The sequence below is a fragment of the Cynocephalus volans genome, chromosome 12 (genome assembly GCF_027409185.1).
Source record: "Cynocephalus volans isolate mCynVol1 chromosome 12, mCynVol1.pri, whole genome shotgun sequence".
NCBI classification, from domain to species: domain Eukaryota; kingdom Metazoa; phylum Chordata; class Mammalia; order Dermoptera; family Cynocephalidae; genus Cynocephalus; species Cynocephalus volans.
In genome coordinates, this window is record NC_084471.1 from 81,187,113 (window position 1) to 81,195,671 (window position 8,559).

General features: G+C 48.4%; 1 pseudogene; it reads right to left on the reverse strand.

Moving 5' to 3' along the window:
- Positions 1–2,532: 2,532 nt before the first annotated feature.
- Positions 2,533–8,279, reverse strand: LOC134391738 (rho GTPase-activating protein 27-like; annotated as a pseudogene).
- Positions 8,280–8,559: the final 280 nt, after the last annotated feature.

Genomic DNA, 8,559 nt, shown 5'->3' on the forward strand with positions numbered 1-8,559 from the left:
TTCCAGAAAATATAAGAAAAAAATGGCTAAGGGTAAAATGGGCAATATGAACATTTAGGAGGAGACAGAAGAAGGATGTTAAAGAAACCATAAAATAGTGACCAAAATGATAAAAGGAAAAAAAAGAATCACTCATTCAAATATATTTCAACCTCCTTTTTATGTGGATTTTTCTTTGCTTCAGAAGGTAAAAAGCTAAAAACTACATTTTCCTTGCAATGAACTGTTCCAGATATAATTTTAGTTCCATAAAATGCATTCGCTCAAGGTTTAAATTCTGAATTAAATTGTGAGAGGATAGGAGTTACACAAGGCATCCATTTTGCTTGTGCAAGATCATGGGAAGCATAACATGGTTCTAGAGTTAATGGTTCTATTAGTCAGGGTTCTCCAGAGAGACAGAACCAATAGGATAAATATATAAATATATGAGAGGGGATTTATTAGGGGAATTGGCTCACACGATTGTGAAGGCTGAGATCAATGATAGGCCATCTGCAAACTGAATGCCAGTAACATGGCTCGGTTCCAGTCTGAAAGCCTCAGAACCAGAGAGACTGATGGTGCTGTTGCTGTAAATCCTGAAACCCAAAAGTTGAAGAGTCTCAAGTTCTAATATCCACAGACAGGAGAGAAGAGAGTATCCCAGCTCTGGCAGATAGAACAATTAGTCTTATCCTCTGATTTTGTTCTCTCTGGGCCCCCAACAGATTGGATGGTTCACACATATTGAGGGCTGATCTTTCCCACCCAGTCCACTCAGACTTACATGCTAATCTCTTCTGGACACACCCCAAAATAGTGCTTTACCAGGTTTCTAGGTATGCTTTAATCATGTTGACATCTAGAATTAACCATCACAGTTCTGATGATGTTTTCTTGATTCTCAGATAGTGGCTGAGATGAGAAGATCCTGAGAACTGGTTGCTGATTATGGTAAATTAATCAGTAACTCTTGATGCACCAGTTTTGTAGCATTGTTCTGAGAGTAATTCCTGGATGTCTAGCCTAGAGCCAATTTTTCTGGTCATTCTAACAGATTTGTAGGCATCTAATTCCCTGTATTAAATCTCTTTCTGCATAAACTTGATAGAGGAGAGTATTAGTTTCACAGAGCTGCTATAACAAAGTACCACAGGCTGGTTGGTTTAGAACAACAGAACTTTATTATCTCACAGTCCTGGAGGGTAGAAGTCCAGGATCAAGGTGTCAGCAGGGTTGATTCCTTTTGAGGGCTGTAAAGGAAAATCTGTTCCATGCCTCTCTCTTAGCTTCTGGTGACCCCAAGCCTTTCCTGGCTTGTAGTAGTGTAACTCTAATCTCTGTCCCGTCTTCACTTGGCCATCTTCTTGTGTGTGTTCACATCATCTTACCTCTGTGCATTTCTGTCTCTGTGTTCAAATTCCCCCCTTCTACAAGGACTCCAGTCATATTGGATTAGGGCTCCCTCTAATGACTTCATTTTAATCTGATTTCCTCTTTAAAGACCTTGTTTCCAAGGTCACATTCTGAGACACTGGGGGTTAGGACTTCAACATATCTTTTTGGGGGGACACTGTTCAACCCATAACAAGAAACATAACAGAGACATTCAATAATTCATCAAACATTCATATGATTTTCCACATTTCCCAGCCTCCTTTGCAGTTTGGGTGGGGCCATGTGACTAGTTCTGCAATAAAGGAGCAGAGGTGATATGCATATAGGTATTTCTTCTGGGCTGAGTCAGTGAAAAGCCTTGTTCAACCCTCTGGCTCTCTTCCACTGCTTTGACAAACCCTGAAGCCACATGTTGTGTGTGCCTCTCCCAATAAAAAATATCCAAGGATAACAGTATAAAAATCTCTACATATCTGTATTAGTGTGTTCTGGCTGCCATAATGAAATACCACACACTGGGTGGCTTAAACAACAGACATTACTTTTTTCACAGTTCTGGAAGCTAGAACTCCAAAATCAAGGTGCCAACATGGTTGGTTTCTGTTGAGGCCTCTCTTCCTGGCTTGCAGATGGCTGCCTTGACATGGCCTTTCCTCTGCGTGTGCACATGCAGAGAAACAGCAAGCTCTGGTGTCTCTCTTCTTATAAGGATGGCAGTTCTATCAGATTAGAGCCCCACTCTTATGACTTCATTTAACTTTAATTACCTCCATAAAAGCCTTATCTCCAACTACAGTAGTCACATTGGAGATTAGGGCTTCAACACATGGATTTGCAGGGGGACATAGCTCAGTCCATAACAATATCATTAAATGAGTAATATAGCATATGAAAAGCCCCTCATCTCTGGTCATACTTTCTAGATGGGAACCTCTGTTAATAGCTTTCTGTTCTTCATATTTTTCACTGTCCAGACACAAACATATGAATTAGATCACACTACATGTATAGTTGTATTTTTTTCGCTTATAGTGAAAAAAAGCTCCTTTTACTATAGGTTTTTTTCTACTTATCACTGTATTATAGATGTCTTCTGTATCTGTACAGAAAAATCCCAAAATATAGTGAAACTTGATTGAAGAATTAGCCCATTTTAACTTTGGTGACTCTTTGCAAAGCCAAGTTTGAAATTTTTTTTGAAAAAGTCTTGTTCATGATGGATAAACCCCAGAGCTTACATTCCTCTCCATCCACCAACAGGTGTTATTCACAGCATGTATAAATAGAACTTAAGAAATTCTTCTGTTACTTTACACCTGACAGCCAGAAGGAATTCCACCATCTACCTGGAAAGAATTTCTCTGTCAATGACTTCATGGTTAATGTAATTTCCCAGGTCAGTTAATTTCTTCCTTCTGTCACAAATATTTATTTATTAAGCACTCACCAGGTGTCAGACATAGTTCTAAGAATGGTGGCACAGCAGTGAATAAAATAAAATCCCATCCTCAATGAGCTTACAGTCTAGAAGGGAGAATAAATAGATAAGTAAGAAAATAAAAATGAAATGACAAAAGAAAAAGCAGATGGGGTTCACAGGCCAGAGGAATTCCAAAACATGCCTGGGAACATGAATGGGGACTGTTTCTCAGCCAGGTGTTATCTGGTTACCTGATCCAAGTGACCATTTAGGGAGAAACCTTTTGAAAATCAGTCAGAGCCACCTGCCAGAGAGTGGCTGTTGTTGACTGATTTCAAGGGATCAGTATTTCTTGGACAAGCCAAGGCAGCTGGTGTGGGTGAGCCATGTAACTGATAGCCTTCTCTTTGCACCTTAACTGCCAGGAAAACTGGAGCTAAATTTTTTCCAACCACCTTAGCATCATCTGCCTCTGAATTCCTCTCCAACTTGACCTCATCTTTAACTTGTTTTGCCTGGCCCTGGCTTTTCAGTGGATTTTACCTGTTTACGACATGTGTTTTGTTGTGATCTGCCTCAAAACTTTTAGGGCCTGGGACTGGCCCGTGGCTCACTCGGGAGAGTGTGGTGCTGATAACACCAAGGCCACGGGTTCGGATCCCATATAGAGATGGCCGGTTGCTCACTTGGGAGAGCATGGAGCTGACACCACCAAGTCAAGGGTTAAGATCCCCTTACCAGTCATCTTTATAAAAACAAAACAAAATAAAAAACTTTTAGGAACTGAGGTGGGGGTAAGAGTGGTTTAAAAAACTCTGTCTAGTATCGCCATGTGCCATGTGAGACCCTGCCTCACTGTGTAAGGCCCTCACCAGATGTGTTCCCTAGACTTTGAGCTTCCCGGCCTCTGAAACTGTAAACAATAAATGTTGTTTCTTTACAAATTTTTTTTTTAAGTGCTTAAAAACAAGACAACACATGGACAGTGAAGGGCGTGGCACTGAGAGGATCTTGCCTGGGTCTTCTCTCTCTTCCTGCCGGAGGAGCCTGACAAGCTTGTCCACTGCCCTAACCAGGGCAGTTCACTGGGAACCCAGTGCAGTCAGAAGTTGGGCTCTGGCCAGCCAGAGCAGGCTGCCCAGCCCAGCCAGTCTGAGTAAACAGCCAGGGTTTGGGAATCCCCTGTCTCTCTCAAGCCAGAGCAGCAGGGAGAAGGGCCACTATTCTAGGCATGATAGAGTTTCACCCCCAGAAACCCCCACTTGTCACCATGTTCTGGGGCAAGGATTATTAAGTTAGCTCCTTGAGAGGGAACTGCAGAATCCTTGATGCCAGAAACACTGGATAGATCCCCAAGGCAGAGGCAGCTTTGGCCTTGAGCCCTGAGTATTCCAGCCCCAACTCTTCCTAGGTCCCCCCTCATGGGGCTTGCCTACAGTCAGGGCCCCAGGCCATCAATAGGCCCCTTTCCTCCCTCTCCCCACCCCACCACTCACCTCCAGTATATTCTTCTTGCTGGATTTGTCTTTGGGGGCCCAGGTGAGAAAGGTCCCCGTCAGCTCCACTGTGTACTCAGGTGTGGAGAGCTTGGATGGCTGCCCCTGTGGGGAGAGCAAGTTTACAGGGAGCTCACAGCTCAGAGGGGCCTGCTACAGCCCCTTGGCTCTGATCCACCAGGCTCCCTCTGGCTCTATGGACAGGATGGGGACTCTGGCATGTCCAGGGAACAGCTCTGGGGGAAAGGGGCCCAAGGGTTCCTGGATCCCAGAGATCCTGGTGCTTCTTAACCCTAGAGCCTCCTGGCTGGCTTGTCCACTGCTGCCTGCCCACCTGGCAGAGGAAGGGAAAGGAGCACAGCCCCCATCCCTGTGAGCACGTATTCCCAGGCCCCAGCCTCCCTGCCCTCCTTGCTGAAGCTGTCCAGCCTCAAGGACTACTCCTCATCCCCAAGGCGGCTTGAACTGTTTGTCCTGGGCTGAATCTGCTGTCATCGCTCCCTCTCTGCCAAGGCCCACCTCCTTTGACACTCATGTGCCACTATCTCAGACCTGGCTTTTCCCAAGCCAGATCAGATAAAGACCAGATGGGATGGTCTCTGCCCTGGGGGTCTGGGCCTCACCCGGCCAACTGCAGCTGAGATCATGGAGTCCTTGAAGAATGTCAGGACGCCACCCACCAGCACCGTCCAGGAGGCATTCCAGTGCTTCTTCCTAGGTGGAGGTGGACAGGACTTAGATTTGGTCCTGGGCTGAGGCTCACTTCTCACCCCCTGGAGCAGGGCACAGAGCTCAAAAACACATTCTGGGGCACCGGACCTTGACGGTCTGACCCCTGACTCTTAACACCTGGTAGGCCAGGGATCTTGAGCAAGTCAGTTTATCTCTCAGTGCCTTAGTTTCCTCACAGGACCTCTCATGAAGTCGCTGTGAGGATTGATAAGCCTGGCATATGGGAAGTGCTCAGTCAATCTCATAACTAAGGCCCACTCTACCCCAGTCTGGGTGCTGACAGACTCTCACCAGAGCTGCTTTCCCTTGTCAACCGTCTTGGTGCAATGGAGCACACCTGCCTTGTCCAGGGTCTTGGTCTAAGAGAGAGAAGGGGAAAGAAGGGATAGTTAGTGGGGTGGGCCACGGGGGCAGAGGCTAGTCTCCCCCTCAGCTGGCAACTCTCCACGGGCTGGATTAAGTCTCCACTGAACTCGTGTCACTGGCCCAGCCACCTGGCTGAGGGTGGGGGTGGGGGTGTGATGCCTGCTCCCACAGCAGCAGCAGCAGCAGAGATTTCCTCCCAGCTCCCAACTTCGCCCACTTCTGGGGCCTAGTGCTAGAGCCTGTGGGGAAGACAGATATATCCCATTCAGTCCCTGTCCCCAGGACCTATGCCCCCCTCCCTTTCCTTCTCCTCTCAGGGGCTGGCCTGGGTTTCGGTGTCACTGTCCTGGCTGGATTTGCGGATGCTTCAAGAGGCAGGGACAAGAACCTGGGGCAGCTCCCACGAATGGAGGAGTCATCTGGGTTGTAGACTTATGGCTTCCCTTGCTGGTCCTTCAACCTCACCCACCGCGTGAAGAGAAAAGGGACAGTCAGGGCCCCCAGCCATCTCTGGAGAGGGCAGGAATGAGTTCCCTCCAGACTCAGCATCTTGGGCTGGGTTGGGGTCTGCGTGGCAGCTGCAGTTTAGAGTATAAGGGGAGCTGCAGTGAGGAAAGCTGGAGGGAGCGACCCGCGGCTGTCCAGGTCCCTCTGCTCGTGCCCTTACCTGCTCTTGGGTGAAGTGGTTAGTGTAGAACGTCTGCTTGTCCAGGCGGATGTAACAAGACCAACAGCGGGGGTGTGGTCAAGGGAAAGGAGGGGCCGGGGTCACCCAAAGAGCTCACTGAGGAGTAGTCCTCCTCGGCGAAACTGGTCAGCACCTCGGGGTAGCCCATCTCGGGTGTGGGGGGCTGCAGAGTGCAGAAGGCGGAGTCAGAGGCTCGGTGCCACTACTGCCCCCTGGCCCCGCCCCTCACCCTCTTGTCCCTGGGGCTGTGGGGAGCAGGAGGCGGGGTCAGAGGTTCTGGGGAAAGAGCCCCGCCCATCCCAGCCCCTCACCCTCTGTCCTGGGGCTGATGAGGCTCAGGCCGGGCTCGTCCTCCCGGGTCTCGCCCGTCAGCGTCAGTGGGTTGTAGAAGAACACCGCGCGGCTGTCCTCATCCCAGTATTAGCCCCACTCGGTCTCGGTCTCGGTCTCAGCAGCCTCGAAGGGCGACTCCCACATCGTCATGCCCATGTCCGGGTTGTAGTAGTAGGGGCGCCCGGTGCCCGCGTCCGTGTGTGTCTCCCACACGGGCTGGGGAGAGGGGCCGCTGTGGCGCCTGGCGAAGTGGCCCGAGGCTGCCTCTCTATGTTCGCATACACTAGCTCTGGGGGGTCGTCCACCTGTAGCAGGAGGAAGGTAGACATAACTTTTAGGGGAGCCCTGGGATAACAGGTAGACATAACTTTTAGGGGAGCCCTGGGATAACACGGTCCCGAGTCGGCCACTTGCCACTTGGGGGACCTTCATCGTGACACATGACCTCTTTGCCTCAGTTTCCCTGGGCAAAGATCTGCTCTGCCCATTCCGGAAATCATAGTGAAGAGAGAATGAGGAAATATTCTTGAAAGTACTTTGTAAAGTATTTAGTGCCCCAGATGGGTGGGACAATTACATTATTTATTAATAATAATAAAATATCTACTGTAAGAAAATAATTTAAGTGATTTATTTTCAGAAATAATTCAGGCCCAGCTCAAAAGTTGTCTGACTGATCCAGCCCATTCCTGGGGGTGTCACTGAATAGATAAAGTTGTCCTCGAGATGGTAATGAGTTACCAGCCCTTAATTGTTTACTTCAAATGGATAAAGTTGTCCTTGAGATGGTAACGAGTTAATAGCCCTTTATTGTTTTCTTCATTTCCTAATGTTTCTCCTTTCACAGGGTTTTAGGTGGGCCTTTTTTGCGGGCTTGTCCTGAGCCCTCTGACAAAGAAATTTCCTAGAAGCAGGTAGTAAATTGGTGTACTTTTAGACGTCATCAGGGAAGACTGTGCACCCCGACCAATGAGGAGGCAGGGGCAGGGTCTTGCGCACTAGGAAATAAATTGCTTGCTACAGCCCTTTTCCGTGTGCCTGCCTGTCAGACACTGGAACCTTGCAAGGCCATAATTAAGTCTCTCTTCGCTGTACCTCGTGTCTCCGTGTCCATCCTTTGGCCTTGGATGGGTGAGGGTGTTTCTCACATTGACAATCCAGTTATCACAGCTCTGCACTCACAGGTGCAAGTCAGAGGTTGGGTAGGAACAGAAAAATGGCCTGGGACCCATCCCTTTTCTTGGTCCTCATTCAGGACCCTGCCGTATTCTACAGCCCCTGTTGAAAGCTCCAACCTCAGAGAAAGCTCTGGGATTGGAATCAGTACTGCCTCTGGATTTGGGGCTAGAACTTTCCAGAGTGGGGCTTGAAGATGTCAGAATCAATTCCAGACAACAGAGGGTGAGAGATGCCAGGCAGATGGGCTGACGAATGGAGGAACAAAGAAATGGGAGTCCCCGTTCCTCTCCAAAGGGAAGCGGGGATGGATGGGGGTTCAGTCACGCAGAATATGTCTGGTCATGCTTAACACCCTCACTGAACAGCAGCCTTACTGATTAACCTCATGGCTCCCTGCTGGCTGCTAGGCAATATCTAATTTCTTGACCAGGCTCGAGAGGCCTGACCCCAGGAGATCTAACACCTGCCTGTGCTTCTGCCTTATTTCCTGCTACTTCTTGCCTCTTGCCTTGAGAACTTCAAGTTCCAGTAGCACCGATTTGCTAGAGATCCCCACCCTCTCTGCTGTGTCTCCTCCAGACATGGTTCATTCGTAGCCTGCCCAGGCCCATCTCCACCCCTTGCTCACCTGGCTGACTTCTATTCCTGCTTCTGGACTCAGCTCAGGTGCCAGGTTCAAGCCCATTCCCAAGTTCCCCCCAGTGTGCCCACCACACCCAGCCCAGCACCATCAGCCCACCAAAGGGAAAGATAACTACATTATCAAACCCCAGACAGCAGAATAGCACACAGGGATTAATTCTGTTTTCTAAGAATACATAATGTTCCAGGGGAAAAGCAGATTTCAAAATGGTAGACCACATAGTTCCAATTTTGTGTTTTTGGAAACCTTCCAAAATGCTAACAAAGGTCCTCTCTGGGCAGTTTGATTATGAGAATTATATATATTTTTTGTTTTGTTTTTT